The sequence below is a fragment of the Protopterus annectens genome, chromosome 9.part0 (genome assembly GCF_019279795.1).
Source record: "Protopterus annectens isolate FY-2018-M chromosome 9.part0, PAN1.0, whole genome shotgun sequence".
NCBI lineage: Eukaryota > Metazoa > Chordata > Ceratodontiformes > Protopteridae > Protopterus > Protopterus annectens.
Window position 1 is genome coordinate 941,469,536 of NC_056743.1, and position 17,972 is coordinate 941,487,507.

The following is a 17,972-nucleotide window of genomic DNA, read 5'->3' on the forward strand; positions in this document are numbered from 1 at the left end:
AGACAATCACTGGGAGACAAATCTGTCCCTCCAGCACTTCCAATTCAAGTCACAGGCCATAGTTAGGGTCTCTGGAATGGGTAGCTCTAGTCCTGTTTGATTTACGATGTGCAGCAAATTCATTAGGTGTGGGTTGGAAATTGCTCTGTAAGCCAGGCACAAGTATCCCCTAAGAGTTCTATACAATACTGAGTATAGTGACAGCAACTTTAATTTGTCAGTGTAAGGCATGTGCTAGAGTCCCTTGATCTTCTTTGTTAGGAACCTCTGAGGTTTCTCCAATTACTGCAGGTGCTGTGTTGTACATGCCACAATGGGCATTAAACTCAATTATGGGCCTGTCAGTGTAAGGCATGTGCTAGAGTCCCTTGATCTTCTTTGTTAGGAACCTCTGAGGTTTCTCCAATTACTGCAGGTGCTGTGTTGTACATGCCACAATGGGCATTAAACTCAATTATGGGCCTGATTAGTGATGAGTATAGAGCAGTTATAGCCTCCTTTGCTCTAGAGGTAATGCATTTGCTAATCAAGTGCGCTATGCAGAAGCATTACATACTACAGTGGACACATGGTGGTCGAAGTTAAGGTCGCAGTATACTTGTGATTCCAGATCACTTACCACTTCGTAGGTACCTAGGGTACTGTTGTGAATCTGACAGTGTGAAGGGACATTATTTTTACCAAAGGGAATGATGATGCATTTCTTTGCATTTAGTTTGTGATCATGACTAAGACACCAGTTGTTGGTCTGTGTAAGACCCTCCTGAAGTATACTCACATAATGTGGGGATTTGATAATTGCACCCAATTTGCAGTTGTCTGCAAACCTTGTCAGCCGTAGCCCCTTAGTTTTAGACTGAACGTCTGAGAAGTATAAACCAAATAGTAGGGGGCCCAGCACTGACCGCTGTGGGACACCATTGGTGACAGGTCTGCTGGTTGATGTGGAGTCACCCACTTTGGCTCACAAACTGGTCACACACTATCAGTTGGCAACCCATCTTACAACAAAGGGGTTCACATTCAATTTGCTAAGTTTATCAGAAATGCCTAAGTGTGGGATTGTATCAAAGGCCTTGGCCAAGTCAAGGTATGCTGTGTGCACAGATTTGCCATCGTCAATGACCCTGTTCACATTTTCAAAGAATCTACCAGGTTTAACAGCCAGGATCTACCCTTGAAGCCAAATTGGGTCAGATCCAGGGTTTGAAGGTCACCTATGTCTATTTATGAGGTCCATGATGATACATTCCATGGCCTTACAGATGAGGCTGGTCAGACTTATGGGTCTATAATTGCCCAGGTCTGTTGCTAAGCCACCTTTGTTGGGGAGAGAATAACTGTTACTGTTCTCCATTCCACACTGACATAACCTGTGGCTAGGCTTTGATTAAACAGGGTACTTAATGGTGATGCTAGTTCATGTTTTAATTTGTTTAGAGACTGGGATGCTGTCTGGTCCCACAGGGGCTGTGTTTTTGCCTTAGACAAGGCTTTAATGACCTGCTCTTTTGATATGTAGGGTGGGGGAAGTTGGAGGCAAGGTTTGTGATAAGTTTGGAGGGAATAAGGGAGTGAAATTTTCACCACATCTGTCTGCCAGCAGGTTTGCTATCTCTGCAGGATCAGTGTGTGTGTGAATGTTAGTCACCAATTGGCAACATGCTTGGGTGACACCCTTTAGGCAGTATACATAGCTGTTAACGGCCTTATGGTCATCCTTGGTTATGATTGCCAAGTTTTTCCTCAAAGTTACCCTTAGAGTTTTTGTCATGTTATCTTATTTAACTTTTGAGGCTACGGAGGGTGTTTTTCCATTGTTGGGGCCTCCCTTTGCCTAGACAGCAAATATTTGCATTTGTTGTAAAGTCTGTTGATGCTAGATATCCACCAGGACACCACCTTTTTACTTGGGGCTCTGGCTTTGATTCTCCCTGAACAGCCGAGTCTATACACTTGTACAAGTGATTGTACAGGGCTTTACTGTAAGGTTTGGTGTAGTTATCACTTCCAGCTGGGGGGTGGGGCCTGGAATGCATTTATACCTTCCCCTAGGAGTCTATATTTTGCCTTGGTGAAGTTTTTTCGTCTGACTTCATCCTTTGTGAGTTCTGGTGTTAGTGCCAGTTCAAAGGCGACTGATTTGTGGTCAGATTTAACTAATGAGGGTCCCGTAGTTTTTGTTGTACATCTATTTGTCATGTTATTGAGGATGAGATCTAGTATGTTTGTTCCTCTTGTTGGGGTGTGAATAATTTGTGCCAGGGCATCCGAGTTAAAATCAAGGAACGTTTGTGCTAGTGAATTAGGGCTAGATTAGGTTTCCCAGTTGATAGCAGGATAATTGAAATCACCCATGACCGGAGTGTTTGGCAATAGAATGCTACTAATTAAACTAACCTCAGCTGGGTCATATACTCAAGGCTCCATCACTCAACTCCAAAAAGCAGGGGATTTATGCATATTTTCCAAATATTTTAAAAGAAAAACTATGTATTTCTCTAGTGTGCATAATTATGATGCATTACACAACAGAAGAAAACATGCAATGAAAAAATATTTTTGAAATAGTCATTTTTAGACTGTTTTATTCTGTAAGAGAAAAATGAACCTTCTTTGCATAAAGGGGTAATATGTCTAAAATATTACTGTACACGAAAAAAAGAACCTTCTTTACATAAAGGAATATGTACGTCTGTTTTGTAGAATGTAGAAGAACTGCTTTATTTTATGGAATGACCATAGCACGATGGATGCAGGCTATGCTTTGGCCTCAGCAGAAGCTTTTAAGTAACTGAGGTGCTCACAATGGATATGACAGAGGTAGCAATTCAACCTTTGCAAGCAATATAATTCTGTTCAAACAAAGCTCTTCTGGTTAGTGGCAACCTTGAGCACTGACTGGTTAAGCACCTTGCGCAATCACACAACAGGCAAACCAAGACCGACATACTCAAATCCAGAACTACAGGATGATACCCAGTAATTCAAAACCTTAAAGTACTCATTAGTGTGAGGTCCCATCTGCCATAGTGACAGCAGCTCTAGTGGATGTAAAAGATTCATTGCTCTTATCAAGAGGAAGTTCCCCAGTGCCCTGGTAAAAATCTATGAATATCACCTCAGTCATCCCTGAAAAGAGGACTCTGGCCTAGTGGGAGAGAGAGTAAATAGAAAAATAAGTAAATAATAAAAAATAAATTAATTAATCCTCTACAATTACAGACTGACAGCTTCCCTTCATAAAGGGAATTGTCTGTAATAGTTTCTGCTGTTCTTTCTGTGCAGCAAAGACTGCATACATTAGTTTATTTGTGCTTCTGGGGAGTGGGGGGCTTAACACAGCATGCAGAGACGCAAGGCAAAAGGCAGTTCTGAATGGGACAACAATCACTTACATAATGCATGCATATTTCTTCAAAACCAGTGGCCCAGCTGTGAAATGAATGAAAAAAATGCAAGGTAATAATAATAACCTCATTGCCACTCACTATACGAAATTATACTAAAATTACAGTTTCAGTATACGTGTTTACTTCACTCCTACAGTCTTCCATACAAATGTGGGCAGTTGGAGATTTTTTGGGCAAGTAGTATGATTACCATGCTCCAGGATCTGCAGCAGCAAACCCTGCCAGTCACCACTCCATCCATCCATTAGAATATGGAATATAAAATCTTAATGGAAACCATTGAAAAAATACAAGTTTGCATTACCATATATAATTTTCTGCAAGGGTGATGCTACACACACACACACACACACACACACACACACACACACACACACACACACACTAAATTAGAGAGCACACTATCTCAGACTAAAGATGACAATGGTTACTTGTAACCATCCAAGAGATGCTCTGTGCAATCAACACAACTATTACTTAATGCCATTTAAAGAATCAAGATAAGAACTCCACTAACTTGGCTCCCCTTCTCCTCAAATTATGTGACCCTAAGCAGGAGGTAGGTCACCAAGTCAGGCTTGACAAAATCCTTTGTGAAAATGGGAATCCAGTCAGAAACAAATAGTACAAAAATTAGTTACACTTTGTCAATACAAGTAACAAATGCCATAAAAAAGAAGGCCTACAAATAATTCCCTTTAACTCACTCTCACTCCAAGACAAAATGAACGTGGAAGTGATATATTTAGCTAGCAAAGAAAGGGCCAGGGAGGCAAGGTTGCAACAACCTAATCAAAAGCAGTCGTAGTAATGCCTGTACTGCGAGCTTCTTTTTGATATCAACTAAACAAGACTTTGGGCTGTCAATCAAAAACATGCCTAAAGGAGGGAATTGTGCACTTTAATTTCTACATTGTAATGTAATTGCTCACTCACTTTATGGTATTTGCATAATAATTATACTTGACCACAGTGTTTGCTGGGGTTTGTGCTCAGTTTATCTGAGCTGCCCACAGTTTGGCCTCCTTAGCCAGAAATTTGAAGTCAGTCTGAACAAAATCCAAGGCATCTTGTGAATTCTACTGAATATAGCCTTATTTGTACTTTTAAACTGCCTGCAACGGTTTTGCAGTCTATTTTAAACATTTTTTTTTTCTGTGACTTTTCTGCACTGCCTGTTTACACTACTTAAACAATTTATAGCACAGGCTAGATTCAGACTTGCTGAATCTAGACTGTTTGGCATTTTCTGAGCACTACAGCCAACCATCTTACATTAACAGGGCCTGCATTTTCTGAGCACTACAGCCAGCCATCTTACATTAAGAGCGCCCTCCTGCACCCTTGTGGCATAAGAGCGCCCTCCTGCACCCTTGTGGCAGAAGAGTGTAGTCAAGGACCCATCCGAGTTGGGGATTGTTGGAACAAGGCTTAGTCTTGGGCATTCCTATTAATTAGTTGGACTGTTTTGAAAACTTTTACTTAGCACAGCGTTTGAGTAGCTGTGCACCATACAACAGGGGTTACTACTGACATGTATAGAAGCAAACGCTTAAGTAAAGTTTTCCCTAGATAACCGCTACAGAACCCTCCTAAACTTCCCTGTTTCTCGGGCACAATGCAGTTGCGGACTTCTGCCAGAACGCAACCCAGCTGCACTTTTAAAGGTGCTGGTGCAGGTTTCTACCCCTAAGCCTTCCATAGATAGTTGATTTTGCTAGTTCTACAATAGAACCTAGTCCACCTAGCCCACCCTCCACCACTTACTACAGAATACACAATGCAAAATGGATGGTCAGTTTCCCACCGTTTCTCCAGCCAGCCTGACTGACATGGGCATCCTGAGACAATGTAGCAATCTCCTCATGTATACAGACAACCTACTACTCCCAAAACATGCAAATACAATATGAGAGAGATTTATCTATACTATGAATCTGGAATCAGTGGTCTCTCTCTCTCACGTAACAAACCAAATACCAAGCAGGTTGTCAGCACCCACAATCCACCTCCCACACATACCAAGCACACAACAGATAAACCCACATATATGGAGGTACTTTCTAAAAATATACAAAAAGAGCAAAGACCTCAACAAGCACAAATCTTCTGCGCACAATACGGTGCCAACAACACACACTACAGATAATAACATACTCATCAGTGTCTCACCCAATAAACTCTTAAGGGCAAAACATATCTAAACCAAATGTCTTGTTCATAGGCGACTCCATAGTGAGACAGAGATGTCCCCCTCACTAGACAAGAAGGTCACAGTCACCTGCCTGTCTGGAGCCAGGATCCGCCAAATCACACACTCCAGTCTCTCAACAAGTACTGTTATGACTGTCACAGTCCATGCTGGTGTGAATGACTTGAGATGTTTCTTTTCATATAGTGTGGTGAGGTACATGATGGAGCTTTCAGATTATGTGTCCCAGCAGGTATGTCCCTAGCCCTAAGTAGTATTCTTCCTACACCCAGGATACCACCAAAATACAAAAAAAAAATACTGACTTCAACAACTGGCTTAGCTTCTGGTGTCAATCCAGGGGGATCCAGTATCTGACAGCCTGGAATGATATGGTCGACAGACCACACTGCTTTGCCAGAGATGGTCTTCACCTATCACCTCTAGGCTTTAGGTTCCTGGCAAAGGTACTTGCCTCCCCCACACTGCCTTTTTTTGGCAATGTCATAAGAACAAAATTCCCAATTTAAAAATATACCCCAGAAACACACTCAGGGTTATGCTGCTTAATGCTAGAGTCTAAATCAGAAACTGTACTCACTTGAACCTTCTACACGTTCAGACCACACATCAAATGTGAAAAAAACAAGGGAGAAGGAGTATCCATCTTCATTAAGGACATATATTGTTTAACCAGTCAGAACTCCCTAGAGTTACTCAGAGTCTAACTAACTGTAGGAAAGACCCCTCTCCACATAATTATTAGCTAAAGGTCCCCCACCATGAATCACTGAAACCACACAGTCTACCTGAACCTACTTGCATCACTCTCAGTACAGCCAAATACCCTGGTTATGGGTGACTAACTATCCTTCCATCTAATGGGTAAAATATGGGCATAAATGCACTCACCCAAAGGGTCATGGACTTTAACACAAATGCTCAGAGCAGATAGTCAGCACCCCCCAAAGGGGCTCTAACATCCTTGACATAGTGCTCACCAACATGGGGGATTGCTGCACCACCCCATATGTGGGGCCCTCCCTGGTAAAGTCCGATCATAAATCAGTCTCGTTTGAAGTAAAGATCGTACCTGACCCACCCTCAGAAGCAAAAAACTACAGTCTACTGAGCAATAGCATAAATAGTTTCAGACATCCTGTCGACACAGACAGCAATGACCCCTACACGAGGTGTACCCAAATGTACTGTATAAACATCTATATAAATGTATTGACTCACCCGTACTGGAACAGATCAAATCAAGATACTCGTGAAAAAATAAACCATCCTTGGGGACATCCAGCATAAACAGGTTATCCAATGAGAGAAAGAAACTGCTGTTAAAAATTAAGATGGAACAGTCCCAGCAAAGGAAGAACACCATTGAAAGCATAAGCAAGTAGATTAGACATCTTGTAAAGTCATCTAAAGCCAATTACAAAACTAAATTAGCATTCCTAGCTAAAGTAAACAAGAAAACATTTTTAACTATGTCCGAAATCTAAAAGGGAAGGCCCAGCTTTGTGCCAAACTAGCTGTGGACGGTACTACTTATACTGAACCTGAGGGCGATAAGAAATGCACCCCGGGGATCATGTTAGTCGCCCTGACAGGCAAGGGTCCAGCGAAGTAAATATTGTGGGAAGAAATAGCCAGGGAATTGTTATGGCTAGGCTTGTATAGGCACTAGGGCCGATAGCCTAGTACCAACCTATGACATCACCAACCTGCTACAGGACAGGTTCAGCAAAACTTCACTCCCCCCTCGTCCCCACCAATCATACCCCATAACATACCTGTCACCATTCCTCTGCCTAGTATAGTGATGGCGAACCTTTTGGGTTTGTCATGTCAAAAGCTCCTGGCATAAAGTGCACTTCACATGAGCAATGAATGCAAAAGCAGTGTCTTTGGTAACTCACCCAAAACGTCGTGGCTTGTGTCACCTTTCACATGCGTGTCATAGGTTCACCATCACTAGCCTAGTATCTCCAGACAGCAGTTCATAGCTGCACTCTCCAAAGCCAAAAACACAGCCTCTATGGGACCAAACAACATCCCGGAATTAGCAGACCGCTGAGCACACTCGTCAATCTCTGTCTACACACTGGCTTTGTCCCAGCTGAGTGGAAAACAGCAACCATAATCCCCTTGGACAAATGGGGTCCCTCAACCAACCCTGGGAACTACAGATACATAAGCATAACCAGCCTTATCTGCAAGGCCATGGAAAGAACCATCATGGGACCTTATCAAAAAGGCAATAGGTGACCTTCAAACTCTTGACCTGACCCAATTTGGCTTCATTAAGAGCAGACCTTGCCTGCTAAACCTGGAGAACTACTTCGAGAATGTCACCAAAGCCAAGGATGAAGGCAAAACAGTTCACACTGCCTAGCTTTGACACAATCCCTTACTCAGGCATCATTAAGAAACTCACCTAGCTGGGGATTAGCCCTTACGTCACTAGATAGGTTGCCAACTGGCTCACAAACAGAACACATACAGTCAAAACTGGAGATGCCAACTCTACCAACAGACCTGTTACCAGTGGTGTTCCACAGGAATCGGTGCTAGGCCCCCTACTGTTTGGTATCTATTTTTCAGAAGTCCACGGAAAAATAAGACGGCCTATGGCTTACCAAGTTTGCTGATGACTGCAAATTGGGTGCAATCATCAAATCCCCCCAAAGAAGTCAACATACTACAAAATGAGCTTACAAAGACAAATGATTATAGCTTTGACACCCAGACAAACTAAATGCAAAAAATACATCATCATTCCCTTTGACAAAGGAGAAACCTCTGCTAACAACAACATTAGCAATATCCCCCAAGTTTAAACCCACTGGTGAGAGATTTAGGAATGCAATTTTTTTTTTATCAGCCTTAATTTTGATCAAGTGTCCACAGTAGTAAAAAAGGCCTTCTACACTACACACCTCATAAGCAAGGGTATAAGATAAGGAGATTATAACTCTCCTGTACTAGGCCCTCAGTCAGAGTACAATGCTCCCTTCTGTATGTACCTCACCAGATATCTGCAGCAACTGGAGAGACCTCAGATGTTTCTCATCAAGAAAATTCAGGGCCTACAACACATGACGGACACAGAAACTGAAGGCCCTATCACTTTACTCATATCGTACAAACTGCTTAGAGACTACTCGTGTCTGACCTGCAGAGCAGCCTCAGACCCTGCCTTGATGAAGCTGCTGCACATCCACAAATCCAATTGGACAAGATTCACTCGCTCTATGGATATTAATCTAGCCTGGGATATCAAACAGGACAAGCTCATGCTAGAGAGACAGATAGGTCTCCCAGAGGTTGCCACTCCTATGGAACAAACTCCCAATTCATGTCAGAGCTCCTCAATAACACTATTTAAGTGTAACCTGGAAAACTGGATGGGAAACCTTAAATTTACACCGGGGGGGGGGGGGTCACCAATGTCCCTCTTAGACAGGGACAGCCGGTGCTGATCTTGGAACTGTGCGCAAACAGACTATATGTCCTGATCCAGAAGAGAACAAAGGAATAACATGGCTAGGCTTGTACAGGCCTTAGGGCCAATAACTTAGTAATCTCCTGGGATCCTATTACACACTAAATTAAATCATATCTATAGTCTCTTCAAAGTACAGTAAAACAACAAACCATAATAAATAGGTGATGCAGAATGTGGAAGTCTATTAAAGTTACCATAATCATTATAAAAAAAATAAATAATCACGATGGCAGACTGTTTCTTTACGAAATGGAGATACATTCAAGAAAAATGATGCTTCGAAATGGAGATACATTCAAGAAAAATGATGCTTCAAAAGAGAATCAAGGTGGATGTGCCTCACCTAAAAATTCACAAATATGCTAAATACAAAAAGGTGAGACAATACTGATATAAAGAGTCAACCACAGCTAAAAACTATTATTTCCAGTATTGTGCAAAATGAGACAAAAATATAAAAACAGAGTACATTTTGACCAGACAACCTGCCTGAAAAGGTCTCATACACTGCTTGGCTATCAGTGGCAGAAGAAGTTAGTCATTTAGATCGCAACCGCCAATCCAGGGTCGGGGATGCTGTTCTCCGTATTTCCGGGAAAATATAGGAAGACAGAACAAAACATAGCTTGACCTATCCGTATTTCCGATTGGGAGGGAAAAGGCTGAACTACAAACAATGATAAAACACAAGTGCAAAGCCTCTGTGGTGCCATTTATAACAATCAGCAGCAAATTCTTACCTTTTGTGTTTTGTTTGTGGACGGAGGGAGAAGTATTCAATTGCAGAAGTACTGCAGGTTTACAAAGCCTTCCACTCCGGCAAGGTAGACAGCTTGGGTCCTTCGCTGGGAGGTAGGGGGGGAGTAGACACGTGATTTAAATTTATCTTGTGATTGGCTACCCACGACCTCTTTTTTAGGTAAGGTAGACGTTTTGCTTTTATTTTGAATGGTTTGGTGGGTTTCTAAGTTAACACGGGGAGTATTTCACGACTGTTTTGAGTATGAGACAGCAATTGCTGAGATAGTAAGTAGGAGGTTCGGCGATTGTAACTTATACCGAATTCTGCGCTGCACAGGTTTCAGGAGTAAAATACAATGACTGTTTTTAAACGAATACATTATATAGTGGTAAAGTAATAATCACAGGTGTCATTTTCTTACCTTCTGAATTAGGAACACATGCAGCAATGACCAAAGACACTTTAGTATTATTAACTTGATAACATCAAAGCGCAAAATGTGAATTAACACTCCTATAGTAGGGTTGCCACCTTTTCAAATGCCCAAAGTGGGACATGTTCTGTAGAAATGTCAGATTTTACAGGACAAAACATGCCTACAGCCGTGCATAGTACAGAACTTTATAGCGAGTCAATAAGTGTAATTATTGCCGTCGTTTATTGGGTAATCCCCCGTATTTTCTCCCATAATTGCTAGCTCTATGAGGGATAGAGAAAACAATTTGAATCAGAATCAAGGAGGGGGAGAGTTATGGCAAATACTTTTACAAATATAATTGCATGACAATTCACTACAGCTGTACTTATGGGAATTGTGCAATGTTGGAACATGTTGATGGGGGCGGGGCTATAACGTTTACATTGGCAGAGGAGATGGCGTTCAGTTAATTAAGAAATATGTGGAAGTGATTTTAGAGCAGATCTCATCTGAATTGTTTTTTGTGCCGTAAAATGAAAATTTTTACAAATATCAACTTTGCAGTAAAAGTGAGTGTAACTAATGGGCGTTCAAACCGTACTGCTGACAACAAATCTGGAGCATTTTCTCCCCGGGCCTCCGCTGAAAACAGGCTCTGTGGAACCTAGTCGGACATTCCCGGTCAACAAATGTTAAATAATAAATAAACAATAAATTAGGCGTAGAGTGTTTGCACTTAGAAATTTATAAACCTATGCTTATCCATAAAAGCAAATGGCAAATTAATACAGCTGCAGCAGACTATAATCAGCACCAGTTATTTCGCATAAGCTTCACATTGAGTAACTAAAGAGCAGAGTTATGATGAACACTGGCTTTGCAGTAATTCATTTATCCCACTCTCAGTCCATTGCCTTTGAGCACTGGCTTTGCATCAATTCACTTAACTCACACTCAATCCAGTGCCCTTTAGTGATTCTTTACCAATAATTGCACCTTGGTTAAGGTTAAACTCCTTTCCATTCGCAAATGTACCGACCGTATTTTTTGGAGGTGTTAACAATACCTTTTCAGGGACACCACCATTCTTGCTTTTACATGATAGCTGCCACTTGCCTGACCTATTTAGCACACTCATGATTATGATCCGCCCATACTATTAAAACAGTAATGACAGTTGCAGTCGATACAGCTAAGTATAGTCTGTCAATTTAGAAGGTGAATGCCAACACTTGTAGTACACCAGTATTTTTGCAGTTATTCTTGTATTCTATCTGTCTTTTCTATTGATTCTAATTACAAGCAGTTTAAAATATTTCTATTCCACAATCCTGTATCTTATCATACTTGTAATCCACTGCATGTGATCTCTTATGTTTGTAATCTACTGTTATTCTGTATGCTACTGCTAAATGTGTCCATTAATTGTGGAACTTTTCTCTCTGGCCTCCGCTGAAAAGTGGTATGTCTAGTGTCCCAGTCAGACTTTCCTGGTAAAAATGCTAAATAAATAAAATGTCTTCAGAAGATGTATGTCAGTAGTTATAACTGACCAGTATTTGTGCTATTACTTTTAGTTTTTAACACAAAATCATGAAACTTTTTTTTACTTAAAAAGTGCAGTTTAAAAATGAAATATAGAAATATGCCCCATGCAGAAAAATATAAAATAAAGTTGAACAGACTGACAACAAAATAAAAACACTTCGTAGCTAGCTGGTTTTACTACTAAGTGAAGATAACCGCATTCATTCTACTGCTGACTTTATTGACCGTTTAGTAGTTAAAGACAGTTGGACAGAATTTATCAATGTGATCTGACTAACTCTGGACAACATACTGCCTCTTTTCACATCTGCATTCTGTGTAATACTTTTCTTCATTAATACCAGGCTTGTTAAATGTCCGTAAAGAAAGCACAAATGAGATTGATGTTTGAGCTGATTTTCAAAAACGGTCACTTTACTTGAAGAAACTTCAAAGAGGTATCCCAGAAAGAGACAACACTGGGAAGTAGAGCAGCTCATTCAGACAACTCCAGCTTTTTGTGTTAAGTAAAGAAGTCCTGACCATTTACTTTTGCTGGGTCAAACATTTAAATCCAAATAACTTTCCCCTAAGCCATTTGCTTAGACAGCAGTAAGGTATTTATTTAGAAATGTTTTAACCAGGATAGAGCACTGATCCCATCTGGACCTATTTCAGTTTCAGTGGAGGGGTAAACACAATAGATGCATGACCTATATGGAGTGAAAGACAAAATGCAATATATATACATGTATTCTATACAAAATGAATATCAAAGTTGGCTTGAGGGTATAAAACCACTAGATGACATTATATGCAGAATGACTGACAAAACATGTATGTATTATATACAAAGTAGATATCAAGAGTTGGTGCTGCGGTAGCGATGTCGCCTCACAGTAAGACGTCCTGTTCGATTCTCAGCTAGAGCGTCTTCTGTGTGGAGACATGCTTGAATGGGTGTACCTTCGTTGAAGGTTGTGCGTCAGAGCTGGCAACTCGGCATGTAAAAATCTACTGCTAATCATTAGCAGACCGGAGTTCCGCTGTGGCGACCCCTAACCAGGAAAAGCCGAAAGACAGAACAAGATATTAAGAGTTGGCGTGCTGAAATGATCGCAATGAAAAGTAGTCAGAATGAGCTATGTAGAGGGAAGCAAGTGTAGAAAGAGGTTAAATTATATGACAAGAAAGAAAGCGAGATAGAGCAGTTGCATTTTCTTTGAGTCTTCTAATGTGCTTTTAGATCTTGTTGGAAAATGAGGTAAGAAGAATGATATTTAAGAAAAGAAGGGTGAGCTTCCCACAGTTTGGAACCAAGGACTGAGAAAGCAAGGTTTATACATTGAAACCTATTTTGGAGGTGGGGTTGGAGAAGAGGATCTGAGAAGTTAAAACTTTTAAGGCTGTGCATTGGTGCATTCTGTATATTGTTAATGCTAGTAGGGGGAAGGTGAGTAGAAAAACACCAAATTGTTTCACAGGTAGCTAGTTAGCTTTTTCAGTGTTTTTTTTTCAGTGGTGGTCATTTCTTGGGGCGAGAGTAATGAATCTGCATATGGCATGTGAGATGGTTTCAATGGTGGATGCACTTTTTTTAGAGGCTGCAGCAATCGAAGAGAGATCATGTTCTAGTTTACCCAGTGTGATACTTCATCTATGGCATTCCTTAAGGGTATGGAAAGAAAAAGTGAGGTCTGTTTAACCCAGAATAGGACAGAGATCTTTTTGTGTGTGAAGTCCAGGTGAAGATGGAAATTTAGGAAGCGGTCCAACCAAATCCCTAGGTAGATTTATAGAGGTCTGGATATAGAAGTGAGCTTTTGCATAGTACCAGAAAGCATTTTTTTGTTTTGTTTTAAAGGAGTTATTGTTTATCATTGACCCACTGAATAAGTGCATGAAAAAATGACTGAAGTTTGAATTCAAAAGGCTGGAAAGAGAATGGTTGGAGCAGAATAGGACCTTGTCATCAGCATAAAGCAGGAGATGAAGATGGGGTAAGTCAAACTGGAACTCATTAATGTAGATAGAGAAGAGGTGTTAGAATAGAACCTTTGGGAGCCTTTCTGCAAGACGATTTGATGGAGAAGTCAAAATTCACCGAGAAGTGATGGTCAGAAGGTTATTTTTTGAAGCAGTGCAATGTGTCATCTCTAATGCTTATTTCAGTCCAGTGGTGTAGGAGAACTGAGATATTGGCAAGATCAAAGGTTGTGATTAGGGCAACAGAAATGGTTTCAGTAATTAGGCCTTAGTCTATTCCAAGTAGAATGTTGAAAGTAAGTCTCCAAATAGCTGTGAGTGAACTGTGACTGCACCAAATGCCACACTGCTCTTGATGAGATATTCACAACACCAGGCTAGTTGCCCAGCACAATGTGTCTGAAATTCTCCAGGTGCAACTAACACTAGGTAAGACTGCAATCGAAATTGTAGCTTGCTACAGATCCCCCACCATGCCCCAAGATTCTCAGTACACCTTTCTAAACATACTGGAAAACATTAAGATACAACCAAACACCCCAATACTGGATGATATCAACTACCCTGCCATTAACTGGGAAAACTACTCGTGTACCAACATCTTTGCCCAACGGTTCTTGGAATTCATAAATTCCAACGCCCTGGATCAACTAATCCTTAGTCCCACCAGGGGCTCCAATATCCTAGACCTGGTCATTACCAACATGGGAAATCGATGGTCCACACCTATGGTCACCCCCTCTTTGGTCAGGTCTGACCATAAGCTAATCATCCTTGACATCCACATCCCATCCCCACCCCCCAGTAAGGAAACCTCTGTAAAAAAAACTTCTCCAAAGCCAACTTCATGCTACTCAAGTCAGAAGTGACAAACCTCATGACACCCATGCAGACAGGAGCTGAAAGTTTGACTGCTGAATCCTACACTAAGGCACTGTACAAGCATATCCACTCATGCATGAATTGTGCCATCCCAAATAGAACCAAGACGCTCTCCTCCAAAAAAAGGAAGCCAATCTGGTGGTCCCTTGCCATAAACAAACTTTACAACAAAAGAAAGAAACTGTTGCAGGAAAGAGGAAAATCCCAGGATGCAAAAAAAATCCCTTACCAGCCTCAGTAAGAAGCTGAGATCCCTCATAAAATCCTCCAAAGCTAGTTACGAAAATAAAATTGCCAAAGATTCCAAAGACATCCACAAGGCATTCTATAGCTATGTCAAGAATCTAAATGGCAATGCTCAGATTTGCTCTGAGCTACAACAGAATTGCATTAAATATACTGCTCCCAAGGATATTGCCAATATCCTGGCAGATCGATTCAATGCAAACTTCACCCCCTAAAGGGCCCATCTCAATACCGAAAGATTGCCAAATTCCAGTAATCGCCCCCCTAATCCTATTAAACTAATTTCTACTTGTTGTTCATTAAATACTTCTTCACCTTGCTATTCTGCCCAACAGCTTCCCCTTGATATTTCTTACATAGTGTAAATACTATACATACCCTTCTTTCTGTACTTCTCTCCCCCTATATACTTCTTCCATCTAAACCTATATTACATTTGACTAACTAATGACTCTAACATTCTACAAATTGTGTCCAACACTCTTCTACTAACTTTATCCTCCGTCCCCCTTGTATTACCCCCTATTGCTTTTTTCTCACATATGTTCTTTCTAATAAACAATTGCCTCTTGCTTCACTACTCAACTGCCTCTCTCTCCTTCCTCCACTTTAGGTACTTATTCCTACTACTCTGCATACTTTACACTACCCATCTTCATTATCAAGCATGTTCTGTATGAACTATCCTCAAGTCTCCTATACTTCACTTATTGCACTACATCTTTTTGCTACATCTCACTGTATCATCTTACAATTTTGTTTAAAATATTATATAATACTAGGATTATTCATAACTGCATTTTATTGTACTTTTTATCATATTTTTATTGTATTTTTATTGTATCTTTGTAATTTTGGAGCTTTTCTCCCCGGGCCTCCACTGAAAACGGGCTCCTTGAGCCCAGTGGACCACCCCGGTTATCAAACTGGAAATAAATGGCCACACAGGTAAAAAACGCACTCTCCAAAGCAAGCTAAGAATAGAGCATCCATGGGACCAGACGACATCCCAGGCTTTGTACTACATGAAATATAAAATGAACTGGCACCTCACCTAAGTGTCATGTTTAATCATAGCCTCACCTCAGGCTTCGTGCCCACTGAGTGGCGCACAGCTACAGTTATCCCACTCCACAAGGGGGGATCTACCTTGGATCCCGGGAACTACTGCCCCATCAGTCTTACGAGCCTGATCTGCAAGGCCATGGAACATATTATCATGGAACTTATAAACAAAGACATTTGTAACCTTCAAACACTGGACTCCACGCAGTTTGGGTTCGTGAAGGGCCGATCTTGTCTCCTGAACCTGATTGACTTCTTTGAATCAGTCTCCAGAACTGTGGACAAGGGTAAGGTGATCCAAACAGCCTATCTGGACCTCGCCAAGGCCTTCGACACCATCCCCCACTCTGGAATCATAGATAAACTTACTAAGCTGGCCATTAATGCCTACATCACTTGATGGGTTGCCAACTGGCTTACTGGTATTAAGGGACTCTGACTAACAAAGTTCGCAGATGACTGCAAACTGGGAGCCATTATTGAATCCCCAAATGATGTGGCTGTTCTACTAAAGGGCCTTACAGAAACAGATGCTTGGTGCCAGAGCCATGGACTCAAGCTCAATGCCAAGAAATGTATTGTTATCACCTGTGGGAAAAAAAACATGTACTCGTGAATTACCATATAGGTGGCAGTACACTAAACACAGAAAGTGTGATAAGAGACTTAGGGACACAGGTGGACAGTGGTCTCACCTTCGATAACCACATCGCCATAACAGTCGGGAAATCCTTCTGTGTGGCACACCTCATCACTTGGGGCTTTTCATCCAGAAAAAAGGAGGTCATTGTCCCACTGTACTCCTCCCTCATTAGACCCATTGTAGAATACAATGCCCTGTTTGGTATGTACCTCTCATGGCATCTGCAACAACTGGAAAGGCCGTAGAAATACCTCACTAAAAGAATCACAGGCCTAAAGCAGATGCCCTATGCTGACTGTCTAAAAAAAACTCCACCTATACCCTGTCACATATCTTCTACTCAGTGGTGATCTCTGCTTAACATACAAGGCCATGTCAAACCCAGAGCTGTTGGACATGCTACACTTAAAGAAATCCCAATCCCTCAGAGGCACATGCTCCAGGGATCTAAACCTTGCCATCACAATGAACAAAACATGCTGGAGGGATAGGTTCCTGACCCAGAGACTCCCCAGACTCTGGAATAGACTGCCCATACATGTCAAGCAGAGTGCCTCTTTGGCCCTCTTCAAAAAGAACCTTGATGATTGGATGGGAGATAGGAAATTCGCCCTGGGGATCACGTTAATCGCCCTGCTAGACAGGGGTCCAGGGAGGTAAATACTGCGGAAAGAAATAGCCAGGGAATTGTTATGGCTAGGCTTGTATAGGCCCTAGGGCCAGTAGCCTAGTACCAACCTAGGAACCTATGGTATTGGTTGATGTACTGAGTAAGTTGCAAGTAAAGTAATTTTTCCAGAATTTTTCACAGAGTAAGGAGAATAGACATAATCCAGAAGTCTGAGGGAAGTGGTGGGATTGAGTTTCTTAGAAAAAGGTTTTATAATAACATTTTTCAGGAAAGTAGGCTTAATATTAACTGTAATACACGTATTGTAGATGATTTTAGTGGGGTTATGGTGTTGTCTCTGTAGTGATTAAATAAACCATGACTGAAGGTTGTACCATGAAGGCTGTCAGCTTCAAAATGCTCAAGCAGTTGTTAGATGACCTTGGATGTGATAGCTCTGAAGTAGAATGAGGAGTGTGTAGAGGGGTGATGGGGATGGCAGATGTAGTTTGGAACTGGTTAGAGTAAGTAAGGAAAGTTTGCTAAAATGAGAAAAAATCAGAGGTAGAAAGTTGAGATGATGTGGAATTCATGTGGAATTCATGGAGAGAAGGTTATTCTGTCCTGTAAGATGGTTGACCACTTTTCAGAAGTTTTTAGGTGGTTTTATTAGTGAGGTTTGGCATGATTTCTTCAGGTGAATTTTATGATGGTGTACTGCTTGGCAAAGTTAGT